Below are 19052 nucleotides of genomic sequence, written 5' to 3' on the forward strand. Positions count from 1 at the left end.
ATAAGATATGATCTAGAAATTGCTTTTTAAACATCAGACTGATAAACCAGCTTCAGAAAGCATCATTTTGGTTGCCTCCTTTAATGAATATAGTACTGGACACTACTAAGAGGTGATTAAAAAAACATATTGAAATATTACTGCCAGCTACTGATACAAAATCTCTCACCAGAGAACTATCACAACTTTGGAATAAAATGTTTGCTAAATACAAATTCTGGTAGCCATTAAATTTGTCAGGAAGATTTTGGATCACTTTGCTTCTTAATTATAGTTAAAAATTTTTTTATTGCACAGTATCAAATTAAAATATAATCACTATTTGTAAAATTCATTCAAGACAGTTTGACTATTCCTTATATGCCCACAAAAGTTTTTTCCTAGTCTTTACAAAATGCTAAAGTGATTTGTCCAACAATGTAGACGTTTAATATTCACCCAAGTGACATCAACAATTTAACGCATCATGCTTTTACTTCTCATTAAAATTGCTGTGTTAGTGAAGCTTGACCAAAGTTTCTTCATGGTTGGCCCCCATTTAAGTCTGATATTCTACAGTTTTCCTTCTATATATCAGATTTTGCTTTGTCTTTAGTTATTTTCCTTCCTTTTCTTACCTGTATTAAAGGAATAGAAAAGAGATCTTTGATATGCCAGTGCAAAGTATGTCCAGATAAAAGGTAAATAAATAACCCAATAGGCTGTTGAGGTGGGTTGACATTTGAACATTGGAGGTTGTTTCCTTTACTCACTCACTCTCCTATTCAAATTAGGTGACCCAAGGGAGTGACTGGCTGGAGTGAGTTTCAAATTGGTGAAAAACTTCTAAAAAAGGAAAAGTGGCAAAAATAGCAACAACCAAAAAGAATAATGAAGTAGAAAAGTCCAAATGTATATTTTTACCAAGACTTATACTTGTCCAATAGTTATGAGCCTCTCTGAAAACATTTATATGTGTGGGTGGAGGCAAGTTGCCCATTAAATTGTAAGAGGTGTTATCAGATTCATCAGGACTTGGTTGTAAATTTGACTACACAGTTTGGCTTGTAGAGAAATGAGGAGGAAATATCTGATTAAAGTGTGCATTGCTGCTGAGGCAACTGAATGTTGCCATAGCAATTGAGATGAAATGTGCAAGAAGTGAGATAATTAAATCTAACCCCTTTAGTAGTTTTGACAGTCAATGTACTGCCAATAGAAAAAGTTATCTACAGTATTAAGATAAAACACATTCCTCACAAAAAGTCTCCTTACTAGTATTTTGTTGTTCCTTTTTTAAATATAGTGCTTTAGGTGTCTAATTTGAATGTTCTCTTTTAATAATCAAATACAGTTTTGACCTTGGTCTGAAACCACCTAGAATTTCTGCTGATTTATTGTGTCATGAAAGCAAACTTCTATAAAAAATATCCAATTTTTTCCCTCTAGTTCTTATTTTAAAAAAAGTATACTAAAGGAAAAGCTGTCACATTTGAGCTTAGAATTTATAATATCTAGAACGTGCTGCCCTCTTCAGGAGCTGGTGCTTAAAAATACTTTTTATTTTTAAAAAGCAGATTAGAAACTATGAGTTATATTAATAATATCAAAAGTTGTATTAATAATTCTTTAGAAATAAACACCACAAATAATATTTCTAAGTTTAAGTTTTTTTCCATTAAAGCTTATATTAAAAAATCAGTATATACAAAATTTGAAAGGAAATTATTAATATTTATAATTAAATACAAATAATAATTTTCTGAAAGGAAACTACTATCATGATAGAGATAATTTCTGAATCATTACAGAATTTCAGATTTCCATATTTATTATCCAAATGCTTTTTAAAGAGTAAAAATGTCTAAAAAAACATATTTTCTGTGTGAAATTGTAAGTAGAATACCATTCAAATTCTAATTTTATTCTCCAGCAAAAAAAAATTTTTTTTTAATTTGGGAACATTAATTGGCATTTATAATTTGAAATTTTAGCTAGTATTCATTTACAGAAACATTTATCATTTGGGGAATAATGATTTCAAATATATATTAATACATTGTAATTTTTATTCAAAATTACTTCACCAGTAAAAAATATTTAAGGGTCTGAAATATCATTATCTGGAAGCAAATCCTTTTCATATATGTGTTATCTATTAAAATTTCCTTAGCCATTATATGATTTGACAGAGGGATATGAACTCAGTGTATTTTTCTCTAAATTAGGTTTATGATACGTTTCAAAAAAAATCAAGGAAGAGAAAATGATTAATACTTAATATTATCAGAATGTGAGAAAAGTATATTTTTTCACATTCTGATTTGTTCTTTATATTAGAACTATTAACACATAGAAAGATTACTATGTACTAATTATTAAAAATATAAATATGAATTAGAAATTTAAAGAATACAAGTTCAAGAACAAATACCTTTTCAAAATACAATTTTGTTCGAATTCTCATCATGTGATGTAATTCAAATCTTGTAGTTAATCAACAGAAAACAATAAGAAAATGAATAGTTCAAAATAGTTATTTTGAAAAAATGAGATCTTAGACTCCTAATTTTGTTTCTTAACTCCTACATCTGACTTACAGTTCCAGATTCCAGACAGAAAATTTATTTACATTTAAATGTATGTAATGATCATTAAGACTGACTTCAGGAAAGTAAAATGCCTGCTAATTTTCCCTGAAAGAATTTTAGGAATAGCTGTCCAATTTGTATCGATGAAAAATTCAACTGAGCTAAACAGCAAAGTGAAAAAAAAATTGACAAATTTCTCTTAGTCCCAATAATATTTGTTTTGTGGAAAAATAAAATATTTTATTCCTGTATTTAAAAGTACTTATCAAAACAATTGCTTAACCCTAAGGTAGCTCTGTCCAAAGTCATGTAATACATGTTTAAGAATTCTTAGAACACTGATTTGTGTTTTCTGCAATAGATTTACTTCAGTTTTGTTTTGCTGCTGATGCATTACATTTGGCAGTAAGGATCCCTGTGGATGAAAGTATAATAAATAATAATTTTTTTTCTTTGCAGGGTATTTATGGCACAATGATAAATTTCATCTTTCCCAGAATGGTAAGTAAAGAGCTTTTCTATATTTGATGGAACTGAACACAAACAAGAAAAGGTGAATTGTTATAATAAAAGTAGAGTATCATTTACTAAATGTATTGTGTGATTTGATAATTATAAGGTAGCTTCCACTTTTTGCAAATAAATGGATGCTGTATTCAAATTCTCTAAGCATTCCAAAATTCTCACTAAATATGCTACAGGCTCTTCAGAGGGAATATACATTTTTGTGTTCTTTGTTGGATTGCAGTTGAACATAGTACATTCAACATTTTGTTTTCTGGGGTAATTTATTTTAAAATATACACAGATATAGAAATAAATGTGGTCTACATTCTATAAGCAGAAAGAGAAAACATATTTGTGATACATACTGAGGGTGGGTAAGAGCCCTTTGGAATTTTTACTGTTCCATAAAAATGGATTGTAATCTATGTTTGACCAGGACTTTGCAGCATCTGTGAATTTAAAAATGTTTATTTTCTAAAAGCATATATCAACTTCTCTTGGGCAGGCTAGCTACTGTACGATTTGGGTTAAACACATAGTTTTGCTGTCATTATGTTTTTATGATTTTAAAAGGTAATATTAAGTTTCAGTCTTGATCATAACATCTTTAAAATCCAAATAAAAATAAAAATTAATCTTATTGAATGTGAAAGGTCAGTGTAAAATTATATTTCTCAGCAAGTTATTACTGTATCCTAGGAAGGTTTTTTTTTTTTTCCTCTATCTCCAGTGGTTATTGCCTATTCCCTATAAAAAGAAGAAATTTCTCACTAGAAAAAAAAATCACTTTGAAATAGACCAATCCACCAGAAAGTGTTAGGTTAAGTGACAGGGCACAAAACTACATACAATGTTATATGCATGTGTGTTTGTGTATAGAGGGGAGAGTAAATTGCTGTTATACTGGGGGCTTAGAAAAAAGACACAAAAGGTACATAAAAGAATGGGCATATAAGTAGTTTAATAGTCTTCATTCTTCATTTTCTGAATTTACTATAGTAAAGATATATTATTTTTATAATCAGAACAAAAGCACCATTTGACTAATAAGATATTCAAGAGTATATTTATTATCAAATATGCATATAAATTGAGAAAATCCTCTTTGTGCCAACTGCATAACCAATATGATTTTATACAATTAAAAAAAATACATTCCACCTAATCCCAGAAAGAACTAAAAATATAAATGAAGACTAATTGGGCAAAAAATAAGTAAATAAAGGGTTTAAAGTGAGAATAAAGCTATTACATTTATTAATTTTACTCTGATACAAAAGTGCCTCTAGAATTCAGTCATATGTTGGAAAAATAAGTATTTTAAAACTAAAATAAAAAGATCTGCAGTTTCATATTGATTTTTAGTATATAAGAATTTGGTATCTTATTTACTTTATTTACAAGAAAAGAAGGTCTAGCCAAGAAAGGTGAAAACATGAAGGTGAAACTTTTAAAATAAATTCATGCTTTAAGTCGATAGATCAAACTACTTAATAATAAAAGAAAATTACTGTCTATAGTCTTCTGTGTAATTTACCCATCTACAACTAATTATAAACTTTAAAGAATAATTTTAAGATCCAAGATTAAAAGAAAATAAACCATAATAGACAACTAAGCAAATATAAGTAAACTGTAGCAAAAGAATTGCTTTTAATCTAAAAATAATGTTAATAAATTTCTTATCAACATTAATTATAATAAATAGTAACTATTAAAATACTTTTGAGATTAAGAATCCTGCTCAAGAGTAATTTATTATAGGGCAAAACTTAGCATAAAAGTATACATTGTAGTTATATCTTACTTGCCTGACACGTTAGCTATCTGGACTTCAGTCAATAATTTTAAAAGAAATTTAGGGAAAAAAAAAAGTACTTGCACTCATCTAATACTGTTCATATAAATGCTTCCCAAGTCATCACTTCCATTCTATTTGCTCTCAGTTTAGAGAAAATTATAACAGAATTAGGTTCTCTGATTATCTAGCTACAGACAGAAAGTGATACTATAAAAGCTGATAGGGACAAGGAGGAATGCATTCAGAAGTTATTCTCAGCTATTCACCAAAAACTAGCTGTATGATTTTGAGTAAGATACATCATATACTTGGGTTTAAAATTCTGAGCTGTTAAACCAGAGAGTTATATTGGAATATTTTTGATGAAATCTAAATTCCTTTCTAGCCCAAGAATTTTACAATAAAATGACATATCCTTGAACTTAAACATAGTATAAAATAATATTGCAAGACTTGGAGTCATTAGAGTGAAAAGGTTGTAATGATTAAAGGGTTAAGTTTCATTCACTTAAATGAAAGTCTTGCCCAAATTTGGTTGAAAGTCTCATCCAAATTATGTTTTGTAATACATAAGGGATTATATATTGTGTATTTTTATAATAATCATTTCATATTGCTATTTTTAACATGTAACTAAAAATGTAATGTGAGTTTTCTCACTTTACTCTGAGTAAGATAACATTGTAAATGGTCTGCAAGAGAAAATCTAGCATCATTCTTTTCTGACTCACGTGAGAAACCAAATTCATGCTGATCTGTATACAGAAATGTATACTTTTAAAATAAGTTTATATTGCCAAACAGCTAATTTGACACATTGGGGAATCAAATATTTAAATTCATCATTTTCTTTCTTGCATCCACTTTGTAAAATCTTTAGTACAACAACATTCATGACATTTTTTTTTTTTTTTTTTTTTTTTGAGACAGAGTCTCACTTTGTTGCCCAGGCTAGAGTGAGTGCCATGGCGTCAGCCTAGCTCACAGCAACCTCAAACTCCTGGGCTCAAGCAATCCTTCTGCCTCAGCCTCCCGAGTAGCTGGGACAACAGGCATGCGCTACCATGCCCAGCTAATTTTTTCTATATATATTAGTTGGCCAATTAATTTCTTTCTATTTATAGTAGAGACAGGGTCTCGCTCTTGCTCAGGGTGGTTTCGAACTCCTGACCTCGAGCAATCCGCCCGCCTCGGCCTCCCAGAGAGCTAGGATTACAGGCGTGAGCTACCGCGCCCGGCCACATTCATGACATTTTAAGAAGAAAATAAAATTTACCTTCTGTCTATAAGCAAGAGAAGGAGCAATGTAAGAAATTATTGGATAAATAAAACATCTGTTCATTCAAACTATTGATTTCTGATTTGTAACTGTGCTAATTTAAATAAACAGCCAAAGTTCTGAAAAACTATGTGAACTTAATTGAAATGTAAGTATGTATTTTATTGACATGTATCTATTAAAACAACTTTATTTTCTTTTTTTTTTAAATTTTTTTCTTTTTAAACCCTTGTCTTTTGTTTTTACATCCCACTTTAGGAATATTAAAACAACTTTAAAACAATAAATCTTCAGCATTCTGTTTTTTTCTAAGAGATTAATGATAAATGCCAACTGTTTGAATAAAGTATATCTTTTAATGTAATTAATCTGTACTTCAACAAAATAGATCTCCCCTTTCTCATTTTCTATTATGGCTCTACTTAACAATAGTTGAAGGTATATTTCTGTGAATAGTCACAGCATTTACCCTTCAGCAACCATAAAATATACTTTATTTCTGAGAAAGTTAAAATTTATTACCTTATTTCATTAAGAACAAACGTCCTATATTGTAGTCAACTATAGCCAATAGTCATTTTATTATTTATCTTTTAAGATTTCATATCTATTTCTAATTTATCAAGTGTCAATTTTTAGGTCAGATGATAGTGATAGAATAGCATTGCTAGTTGGCCAGCAGGTTGATTACTTTTAAGATTTTGAAAAAAAAGCAAAAGTAAAAACAGTCCCCTCCTTTTCCTTCAATTAAAATTGCATGCAATTATTTTTGTAGATTATAGATCTCTTTTGGGATTTCTGTTTTCATATAAATTTTTGATTCATTTTACAGGAATAGTATTCATTTTAATTAGCAAAAAACAATTGATGGGGTTTTTTTGCCAGAGGGAGTTCACTCCAAGTACTGATTATTGCCACTAGATTATCCTGAGTTTTTAAAATGTTATTTTATTTTATTTTTTTAAAGGCCTTGCTTAAAAAGCAGTTAGTTGAATATGTTATCTGTTAGTAGCTATTGCCTTTGAAGACAAAATGACTTTATGGATGAGTGGTTGGCCCATTTTGTTTTAACCTCCTAACTTACCTAAGTAACATCCTAAATTGGCTTCTGAAATAATGTATTGCTATTTTATATCTATTCAAATATAGAAATCAAAATATTAACTAAGTAAACGACATTCCTGGTGTATTACTGAATTACATTATATAGTTTGCAAGGTCAAACTACTTGCTTCATTTAATTTTTTTTTAGTATTCAGTAGCTAAAAATTAAAAATTTTAGTACATATATAAGAAGTACAAATCATGACTTTCTGTGTACAACCAACCAGTTTAAGGAAAAAAACATTATTATAGCTTATTGTATATTGTATATTTCAAGCTTATTGTGTGTGCTTTTATAATTCCTTAGTTCTTCTTGAATCAGAGAGAAACATTAATCTGAACTTTCTCTATCCCTTGCTTTTCTTTATACTTTTACCTAATGTATTTGCATCCTGAAATATGCAATTATTTGTTTTATATGTTTTGCAACAGTATATAAATGGAACCTTATATTTGTCTATGACTTTTCCACTCAACATTAATTTCTTGAGTTGCAACCCTTTGAAGCGCATAGTTATAATTCATTAGTTTATACTATTGTATAGTATTCCATTGTATAATATATTTGTTTTCCATACAGTGGTGGATATATGGGTTGCTTCCAGTTTTTTGTTGTTGCTTTTTATTTTTACACACACAGCTTCTATGATCAACAGTGTGAGGTTAAGAAACCCTGCTCTAAATATCCACTTAAAATGGAATTGTTGGGTCACAAAAGTATGAAAAATTTCAAATTTATTAGATAATTCTAATAAAATCAATGTTGCATTCCTACCTGGAGTAAAAAGATAAATATTCCAATTGTTTTACATCTTTGCTAGCATTTAATATGATGAGATATTTTAAAAATTTTATTAATTCGGTAAATATTCCTTATAGTTTTATTTTCAATTCCTTAATTACTAATGAGATTAAGTATCTTTTCTTATTTTATTGACAATTAGGGTTTTCTGTTCTATGAGATGACTATTATTTTTAACCCATTTTTAAAAATTGAGTTGTCTTTTACTAATTGATTTGTAGGAAATATCTATAGTAAACTATTTTCTTATTTGTGAGACAAATACTTTTTCTATCTTGTGGATTTTTTTTTAGTTCTTTTAGGTGTCCTTTTCTGAACAGAGTTCTTAATGCAGTTAAGCTTCACAAACTTTCCCTTTATGCTTATATCTTGCATTTCCTACTTAAGAGAGCTTTCCTTTTATCTTCTAAGTGTTTTAGCTTTCTGTTTTTTATAATACATTTAAGTATTTAATCCATTTGAAGTTGTTTTTCATGTATGGTATGAGGTAAAAATACATTTTAAAAACTAGGAAACTATAGTCTTAGCACCATGTGTTGAATAGTTTATACTTTCCTTACTGATCTTCGAATCTAGACTTTTCATAAATCAGGTTTTCATATGTATATAATCTAATCTGAGGCTTCTTTTTTTAATCTATTGGTTAAACTGTCTTTCCTTTCACTATTATACTGCTCATATTATTATAATTTTTTGTATTTTTTATTTAACTATTTATTTCATTATTATGGATACATAACAATTATATATATTTACAGGGTACTTGTGATGTTTTAATACAGAGATACAATGTGTATTAATTAAATCATGATAATTCATTACCTCAGGCATTTATCATTTCTTTGTGTTAGAAACATTCTGATTCCATTCTTATCTTAAAGTATACCATAACTTATTGTTGACTATAGTCATTTTGGTGTAATTATATAATAATTTTAAAATATCTGATAAATTCCTCTATCTTGTTCTTCCTCTCTGGAGAATCCAGCTTTATTCCATCTGTCTAAGAATTCTTACAGATGAAATTCCATGAATGTAAGCCCACAGTCAAAAATCACAAACACACTGAAGAAAAGGGGCAGATGAGCAATAATTAGCTGAGAAAAGATAAAACACAGAATCAGGCTTACAGACTTCAAATTTTGAAATTCTTTCATTATTTTATGTCTTTTTTCTTATGTCTTCTTTCTTTTTTATTCTCAATCCTTATTGTACATTAAACTATATTGAAAATATTTTATATTTCAGCATTTAATTTCATTATTAATAACATATAAGCCCTTCTTTGATAAAGTTAGAAATTAATAATATGGGCATATTTATCCTGTAAATTAAACCTAGTTACACTGACATAGATTCTGATTATAGTATTTATCTATTAATATTAAGGTATACAAGTTTGTGGGGAGAAAAGAGTCGCTAGTTTTCTGTTTAGCTTAAGTAAACAAGTAATATAAATGCTGTATTTTTTGTATTTCAAACATTAAGGAGGGACAAGAGTTTTTGTTACATGAATGAATTGTATAATGCTGAAGTCAGGGCTTTTTGTGTGCCAGAATAGTGTACGTTGAATATTGTATTAAATTAAAAATACTAAACATATATTGATGGTTAGGTTATTACATAGAATCTTTTTTCAAACTTTAACATATTTGTAGACAGAAGCCATTTAGCTAACTATGCAAAATGATAAATATTATAAATTATTAGAATCAGTTTATTTGTGCAGCATTTTTTTGCCCCACATCTCCAGGACTTTCAAATATCTTTACACTTGTGTTTTGAAAATTTTTTAGAAAAGGAGTTGTGTTTCTTACTTGACTCTAAACCCCGATGGCTCTTACAGTGGGCACTTGACCAAAGCTGAACTAATCATAGTCTGTCTGTCTCTGTAATTTTTAAAATGAGAATTATGGAACAAACTCAGGCAAAGAGAGAATGTATCTGCTGATGGATCCCAAGGAAGGCTGATTCTGAGCCTTACTTAATTCCAGTTATTAAACTTCCTAGGGATCCATGAACCAGTAAATTGCCTTTGCTAAAGCTTATTTGAGTTGAGTTTCTGTAACTTGCAACAAAAATGGTCCTGATAACTACACTTAGATAAAGAAAATTAAATTCTGAGATGGTTTCCTGCATGCTGCTATTCATAGAAAGGCAATGAATGAATAATACCTTTAATACCTTTTCCATCATAAGAGAAGGGAATTGGGAAGAGTTCCTGGGTGAGTCCTTTTAAAGCCATGGCTTGACCAGATTGTACTGCTTTCCTCTGCTTTGTTCTAGAGAAGATCAAAGTAAGAAGGATTGCCCAAAATTATTCCTTTTGGCGAGGTTTAGGACCACCAGTATTTTGACAATTAAACTTCTGGTATCTAGAAGGATTCCATCAAGAAGCCCTTCCTGGATGTAATATTATTTTCCAGTTAGTTTCTACTTGAGCTTTCACATGTTCTCAGCAGAAATGGAAGAATTAAAATTTAGAGAAAGAATATAACAATTATTGAGCATTTGACTCTGTTAGGTACCTGGCTGGTCAATTTTATTTTCTAGTTAATGGCATGGGCTGAATCGATTCCCCTAAAATTCATGTGTTCATGTCCTAACTCCCAAGATTTTAAAATGTAACTGTATTTGGAGACAGGGTCTTTAAAGAGTGTACTAAGGTTAAATGAGATCATTGGGGTGGACCCTAATCCAATATAACTGGTATCCTTACAAGAAGAGAAGATTAGGCCATAGACACACACACAGGAAGAACATGTGAACACACTGGGAAAAAAAATGACCATCTTAGAGCCAAGAAGAGAGGCCTCAGAAGAAAAAACCCTGATGACACCTTAATCTTGGACTTCTAGCCTCCAAAACTGTGAGAAAATAAATTTCTGTTGTTTAAGCCACGCAGTTTGCTGTATTTGTTACAGCAGTCCTAACACATAACATTAAGTTATATATATAATCTCCTTACTCACAACTAGTCCATCATCAAGGTCTGTCAAAACTAATCATAGAGTATATTTCAAATGCCTGCTCTCTTCTCTCTTCCCGCTGTTACTATCTTATTTAGGCTTCATTTTTATTATTGAAATATTCTAATTATCTTCAGCTTTTCATCATTCCAATAAGAACATTCATACTCATTCTGGCAAACACACTAGGTTGTGAGCTTCTTCAGAACAAGGTATTCTGTGCACTACCTACTTATCTCCATGATATAGTCCATGGCTCCCAACCCTGGCTGTGCATCAGAATTTTGGGTGCCATTTTTTTAAATTACAGATTTTCAGGCCCTAAACCGTATCTATTGAATCAGAAATCTATAGGCATGTGGGCTAGAAAATTGGTATTTTCAATATGTTCCCAAGTTGATTTTATGAGCAATGAGCATCTATTGCTTTTTATTTTTTGCCTATATTTTTAAATTAATGGTTTGTGACAGCTTTCTCCAAGCCTTTTACTTCAGTGTTTTGTCCTATATTTCTTACTATGCCGTCCATTATCACAGTATTTTTTTTTAAAGAGACAGTGTCTCACTCTGTCATCCAGGCTGGAGTGCAGTGATATCATCATAGCTCACTGCAGCCTCAAACTCCTGGGCTCAAGTGATCCTCCTGCCTCAGCGTCCCAAGTAGCTAGGACTAAAAGTGCACACCATTGAACCTGGTTAATTTTTTTATTTTTTATTTTTTTTAGAGACAGGGTCTTGCTATGTTGCCCAGGTTGGTCTGGAATTCCTGGACTTAAGCAATTCTCCTGCCTCGGCCTCCCAAAGTGCTGGGATTACAGGCATGAGGCCTCACACCCGGCCATCACAGTATTTTTTGAATCACAAATTTAATTTTTTTTCATGTAAAATAATGATTCTTTTACATTGATGATGTGTTTCAGTAATTTTCCTGTTAAAGTTATATGTCTATTGTAGGTTATGATAGGTCTATTTCCTGAGAAACTACAAAAATGTCCTAAGGATGCTTTAATAAGTATAATAGTAAAAACAAGTGAAGCCTATCCAATTTGTTCACTGCAAAAACTGATAAGTAGGTTTTAGTACTAGGATGTCCCCTTCATTACTGCCTCTCTAACTATGTGAATAAAATTTGGAAAAAGCTGGCAGAAACATTTACTTCCCTTTTAGTTATTTTGTGGCCTGACCATATTCATATTGATATAAATTGTATGGTAGAACCACGAGTGAAAATCAACGTAAAGTTCACCTTGGAAAAGTAGGCGGTAACGTCTCAAATTCTATCTGGTCCTCCACATTCTAAACTCAATTTATGCTTATCATTTGATAAAAATTCACAACTTTATACTCTGAAAGGGAAAATCATACTGCTTTTCTTACTTTAAATACAAAATACCTCCAATGCTGAAGCAGTGGGTCTTTGTATCTACACATAGATAGGAAAGCATGATTCTAGAAAAGGATAACAAATAATGGCAATCCTTAGAGATAAACTCTGCTGGAGTCTGTACTGTACTTAAAATCAAAGGCAGTCCTCTGACCATCCTTAGATAACAAAAGAAAAACTTACTGACCATATCTACCAAACTGATTAATTCAATAAATATTTGTTTTGTGTCTATTATATCAAACATTGTATAATCTGGGGAGATCAAAAAAGGGACATGATTCCTGCTTTTTATAGAGCTTTCAGTTTAGGTAATAGAAGTCTTGGCTAAAAAAAAAAAAAAAAGTAGAATGCTTACAGGAACCTGCAGTGGAGAGAGAGATATAAGAGTGTGTGAGAAGTCATGCCCAAATGACACTTCCTGGAGGGAACACTTACTCTGTGCTCAGATGTCCACAGGCAGGAGGAGTACCTTGGGACTTGAGTAAACCAATGAGCATGACATCTTTCAGTCCAGTCTTTACCGTTTGTGCACACTTTGTAAAATGGCTGGTACAAAAACTGAATATTAACCATGGGCTACTTTTCCTGTTCTAAATATATACATTCAGATATTCATTAAACAGATATTTTATTAAAGGTATTTATAAAATAAAGCCCCTTAAGCCAACTAAAAGGCCTCAGTATGAAGTGATATATTAACCAACTACCCAATCCTTGGCTTATTTTTTCCTGGCTCATATTTTGAACATTCTGGATCTCTTGGATTATAATCTTGACCACAAACAATGATTAAATGTTACTGTCTTCAAACTTGGGTTAGCATCTCTAGGAATAGGAAGCTCACTAATTCTTCTATCAACATATTGCCTCTTTGAAAAATTCTGTCTCTAAGTGGTTTTATTTTTAAACTGAGTTATGCCTCATAGCACTGTATAAAGCATTTTAATTCAACCTCTTTGGGCCATTTGAAATAAAGCTAATCCCTCTTCCACATAATAATAGTTTTTTAATTCATAAAATGTAAGTCGAATTTTTATAAAATTAGGATAGGCTTAATAAAGAAGATTTGGAAAATTAAAAGAACTAGATAAAAGAAGAAAATAGCCATATTCCCAGTACCTAAGTACAATTACTCTTAATATTTCAGTATATCTATTTCCAGCCTTTTTATTACGTATCTTTTTGCTTTTCTGTTAATTTACAAAATTTTATCATCACATATGTAAATATATACAGACACATACACAATGTAATTTAGTTTCCATCTTGTAGGAGAAATCTACTGTAGAGGATAAGTGAACAGGCACTGGAAAAGACGGATCTAGGTTCAAATTCAAGCATTATTACTTGCTAGGTTTTATTGCCTTGGACATATTACTTAAGCTCTCCAGCCTCAATTTTCTAATCTATAACATTAAGATAATCTGGAACCCACTTTTTGGGATTGTTGCTAGCATTAATTAATGTAAAAACGTTAGCATAATATCTGGCAAATATTACAATCAATGCCGAAAAATGATTACCATTATTGTATTTATACTATTCTGATAAAACCATCAAATATCACAACTTACAGGCTAAAAATTCTCAATTCTTTCAGCCTTTTCTCATATGAGATAGTTTTAAGTTCCCTTACCATTCAGGCTGCTAAATCCTAGAGGTTTTATAATCTTTCCATCCGTATCTTCCTTAAAATATTGCTCCCAGAACTGAGCGTGGTAATCTAAACAACTCCAAATAGAATTAGATTATGCCCTCCGTTATTCTACACACATCCTACATTTATTAATGCAGCTTAAGCAACTACTTCTGTTTTTGTTTGTTTTTGTAGCCATATCATACCACTGATACACTGCCAAGTAAAACTCCCCTCCCCGCCCCCCAACCCTAACCCTAACCCCCCACCCCCCCACCCTCCCCCCACCCCCCATCCTCCCCCCACCCCCCGCTATTAGTGTTATTGCTAAGTCACATATCCCTCAAACCAAATCTAGGAAGTTAGTGTTTTGGTCCCAAGGTGGGACCTCACAATTATTCCAACAAAATTATATATTGTTAGAATCTGTTCATCTTTTAGTTGTTAGGAACTTTTAGATTACATTTGTAGTCCAATCCATTTACTTACCTCCCCTATCCCATGTAACCTATTTTTAACAGGCACGCCTCTTCAGGCTTTATCTCAGTCATTGATACATATGTTCACATATGACAAGGCCAAAGACAAAGGTCTGTGGTGTAACACTTGAAAAACCTTCCTCCCAGGCAGACATAGATTCATTAACATTGCCAATGTGTGCAAATCATTCAGCCGGTTATGAAAACATATAATACTATTATCCCTAAACCTATATTCCTCCAGCTGGTTCACAAGGATATAAAGACAGACCATAATAAATGCCTTGCTAGAATCCAGATATCTATATTTGTTATCTTGATAGACTGTTTTATTAACTCGTACAGAAAATAATATATAAGATTGGGCTGAATGATTTATTCTTTTTGACTTTGCATTTTTTCCTTATGGCCACTTTTTTAAAATGCTCATAAATGGTCTTTTAAAAATATAAGCTAGGCTATACCCCTTCCTACCAAGCAACATCAGTTTCATGGATCTAGCAGAGGTCCTCAAACTACTGCCTGTGGGCCACATGTGGCCGCCGAGGATATTTATCTGGCCTCCGGGGTGTTTTTGCCCCTGCTGCTTATCTTGCTTAGCAGCCAACTCGTCCAAGGCCCACAGTGCACATGTGTGGAATGTGCACCACACTCTCCAACTGCCCACTGTCTGAGGAACAGTGAATTGGCCCCTGTTTAAAAAGTTTGAGGACCTCTGACTAAAGTTTGCACGCTCTGCCATTTTTTGAACATATGGCATTACTCTCCTCTACTTCCTGTTTCTCAAAGGTAATCAGCTAAACATTTCATAATCTGATTTAGAAGATCTCCTTTAGTCATAGAGGTCATGAGGCATGTTGGTTGCTCTACCAGTCAGATTCTACCAGTATAGCACATAGGTGAAGTGCTCAGACTATGTACCTAACTTCTTGGGAAAATGCTAGCTCTATACTTCCATAATTTTATGTTCTTGGACAAATTATTCAACCAGATAATAACACATGCTTTATAGGGTTGCTGTGATGATTAAACGAACCAGTGCTTATAGATGCTTAATGTATCCTCAATATCCTTATTTATCCTTCATACATACATGTTATCTGCATTATAACCCCTTTATCTATTTTGTCTTTCAATTTTTAGCTAATGTCCAATGGTCTTGACTTCACTCATTTAACACATATTTATGAAAAGTACTTGGTACGTACAAAGCCCTAGAGATACAATAGTGAACAAATCAAAGTCCCTGCACTCCCGGAGCTTTCATTCCAATACAGGAGAAAGAAAAAACTTAAGTGTGTAAAACAATGACAGTCAGTCATTAGACAAATGAAAAGTCTAAGGGTTAGAGAATATCCGAGAGAACTATTTTAGAAAGGGTGGTTAGGGGCCTCTCTGAAGAGGGAACATGTGAGCAGAGATATAAATGAACCAAAAGGGAAGACACATAAAAGAGTAAGGAAGCTTTGCTTTCTCTTTTTCATGAATGAATTTTATGTCTTCAACTTCAAAAAATGAGCCTATTCCTTTGTTGATCTTCCTCCTTATTTCATGCTAAGGAAAAGCAGTTTTGGTTCTCTTTAGCATCTTTTACAAACCCTAGCTCATTCGGTGCTTTAGTCTTGCTGAATTTTATAGGTCTACGCTGCCTTCATATATTTATGCTTGATTATGTGTCCCCTTTTACCATCTTTTGCCCATGCTGTTTTAAATTCAGAGCCTGTCAGTAAGTCCCTCTGCAGCACACCAGTTTCTCTAGTTTCCTCCCCATTTTCTTGCTCATTAGAATCATTTGTGTTTGCATAGGCAGAACACTGCTTAAATCAAACTCTAAGAGCGCATGGTTGCTTTTCCCCAAGGTTCCAATCATTTCCATTTTACCTACTGGTTTCTGTCAGAATTGGGTCCTGAGCAGGAGTTCTCCTTAATGCTTATTCTGCCTTCTGGGAAATGAAATTATCAGCAAGGCCAGTCAAGAAATTGTCAGTGTTTTGCTTTCTGGGGAATGGAAGTTTCTGCAGATACTTGGACATGTTGCTACTCTGCCAATTTTTGTGGTCTGCTCTAGAAAAGCATCCTATCTCTTCTTCTGGCCAGAGAGTCTGTAATGTAGTCACATAGTGCTATCACTTCTCTGTGTTTTCTCATATTATATTCATCTAGACTTATATTCTTCTAGACCTATCCAAGAAGGTCTTGGATTTACATGTAAGGTCATAGCTTCTAACCAGCAAGGACTATTCACCTATTTCCAATCAGGTTGGTTGAATTATAATTAAAATAGATTGGATTAAAACTTAAATTGTTTAAATGACCAAACTCTATGCCCAGGAAACCAGAAAGTTTCCCTCCAGTTTAACAGTAACAGGAAGCATGAAATAGTAGAAAGCTTTGGAATGGAAGACAGATTCTATTCCTGACCAAGCTATGTACTAGCAGGGAGACTTGACAAGCTGCAGATTCATCATCACATAGCAGAACCAAAGAGCCCTTAAAGATGAAAGATCTGAACTCTCTACTTTCACTGATGAGCAAATTGTGGCCTAAAAAGGTTAATTGACTTGCTTAAAGTATCATGATTGGAAGACAGAATTTTTTTTCTTAGGCCAGTAAATTTCATCCCTATCATGTTCTCTCTCATTAATAGCCTAGAGATTTACTTCTATAAATGGAATAATAATTTCTGCCCTTCCTACCAAATAGAGTTGCTGTGAGATAATGGGTGTGTAATAATAGTGATTGCATAAGGTAGTATTATCATGATAATGATTTTAGTGATTTAGTCTGTAGGTTTCAGAGGACTTCCTTCTCATTTATGTGATTTGCATTTAAAATTTTAATCTGTGTTGAAATGCGCTTACTTAGTTGTAGATTTACAACAAATTGCAGGCTGTATCCCTGCCCCCCACAGAAGAAAAAGCTTGGGTTTTGGCATTCCTGAGATGAGGGTGGTAATCTTTGTTTTGTTATTCAAGGGATGCATGAGGATACATCCTCTTAACCTTTCTGATTTTAGTTTTCTCATCTGTTAAAGGGATAGACATTCGTATCTCTTACAGTTGTGAGACTTGATAGAGAAAGGCTCAATATCAGTGGCTGTTTTTGTTTTTATTTACTTATTTATTTTCTGTTTTCCTCCTCCCTCAGTCTATGAGGTTCTTGATGCCAGACATTAGTTATTTATCTTTGTATTCCTAGAGTCTGGAACTCAATAGCTATACAGTATGTTTGTGGAATGAATTATTTACCAAGGTGAATAACACAGAGTGGGTCTGAGGGTGGCAGCGTTTTTTAGGTCAATGTTTTTCCATTTCTACTCTTAAGAGTATACAACATTGAGCTTTGTGTAGATGCAGCAGGACCTGCAGTAGTGATGAGGGCTTAGCTGAAGGTGAACTATGTCCCCTACCTTGCTTTAATCAGAGCAGACATACTGGTTTCTCATTAATACATGGGGCTGCTACATAAGATTGTTTTTAGAGGGAAAGATTTTTCAGCTTAAAAAAAAATTCAAAATAAGATATGTATCGGGACAGAAAGTAGGCTTTAAAAAGAGTCTCAAAGATGCAGCTTCTGATACTTCTTTTACCATTAGGCACCATAGGCAAGCTAACCTTTCTATGCTACAATTTTCTCATTTATTATAGAACTGATAGTATTTCAGGTTGGTTATGGATGGGCAGGAAGATATCACAGGCACACCTGCCATTTTCCAATGTAGTTAGCCAAGTATACAGAGCTGGACCCAGGTGACTGCGTGTATCAGGAGCAGGTGCATGCAGACGCAGCATACCTTGGCTAGACTTTTCTCTTCCTCTGGTTCCCTATGGACCACATAATTGCCAGGGACATTACTGCCAGTGTGGACAAACACAATTTTTTAAACTCAAACATGCTACTTTAGAAGAATTTATACTCCTGGCCTAGGCACTGCCATGTAAGGAAATGTTTACAAACATAGGGCTCTCCCAGTTGTAGAAACTGGCACAAGCCAGAAAACCTCCTGGAGGTAGGATGGGGAGAAGGAGGCAAAGTCAGAGCATGGGTTCCTGAATAGTGTCTCTGCTTCCAACTCCCAGCTTCTACTTCTTGTCTCCTCGGAGGCTTATTTTGAAGATTAAAGCAGGGGTAACACTAAAATATTTAATAATGTGTAAATGGTTGGGCTTGGGCACCAATAGATCAGAACAGATGCTGGTCATAAACTACCAGCAAGCCTTGCCAGTGCATGCCAGCTGAATGCCAGCCCTAAAATAAAGTAACATTAAAATGTCCTCACAATATCTGACACATAGATGGTGCCTGATTAATGTTCATCCCCTTTTCTACTCCCCTCTTCCTCTTTAATTAAATCCAGTAAGGCCAAAAAATGGCAAATCCAAGAAGACATATACCCCCAAGTAACCCAAGAAGTCAAGCTTATTATTTTGTTAATACAGCATGTTAATAGAGTGATAATTTGCAATGCCCAAATTCATTTTGTGGTCTGCAGTAAAATAAATATACTTTAAAATTTTAA

The 19052-nt window shown here is 32.6% G+C and overlaps 1 protein-coding gene across 3 annotated transcripts in view; it reads left to right on the forward strand.

Annotated features, from left to right (window-relative positions):
• ADGRL2 (adhesion G protein-coupled receptor L2) overlaps positions 1–19052 on the forward strand; it is a 632947-nt gene that overhangs the window by 402031 nt on the left and 211864 nt on the right. For all 3 annotated transcript variants that reach the window (XM_075999599.1, XM_075999596.1, XM_075999609.1), the window contains one exon: positions 3030–3071. The gene's annotated coding sequence lies outside the window, so the exon portion shown is untranslated. The remainder of the gene's footprint in view (positions 1–3029; positions 3072–19052) is intronic.

This window comes from Microcebus murinus, chromosome 2 (genome assembly GCF_040939455.1).
Source record: "Microcebus murinus isolate Inina chromosome 2, M.murinus_Inina_mat1.0, whole genome shotgun sequence".
Lineage (NCBI taxonomy): Eukaryota > Metazoa > Chordata > Mammalia > Primates > Cheirogaleidae > Microcebus > Microcebus murinus.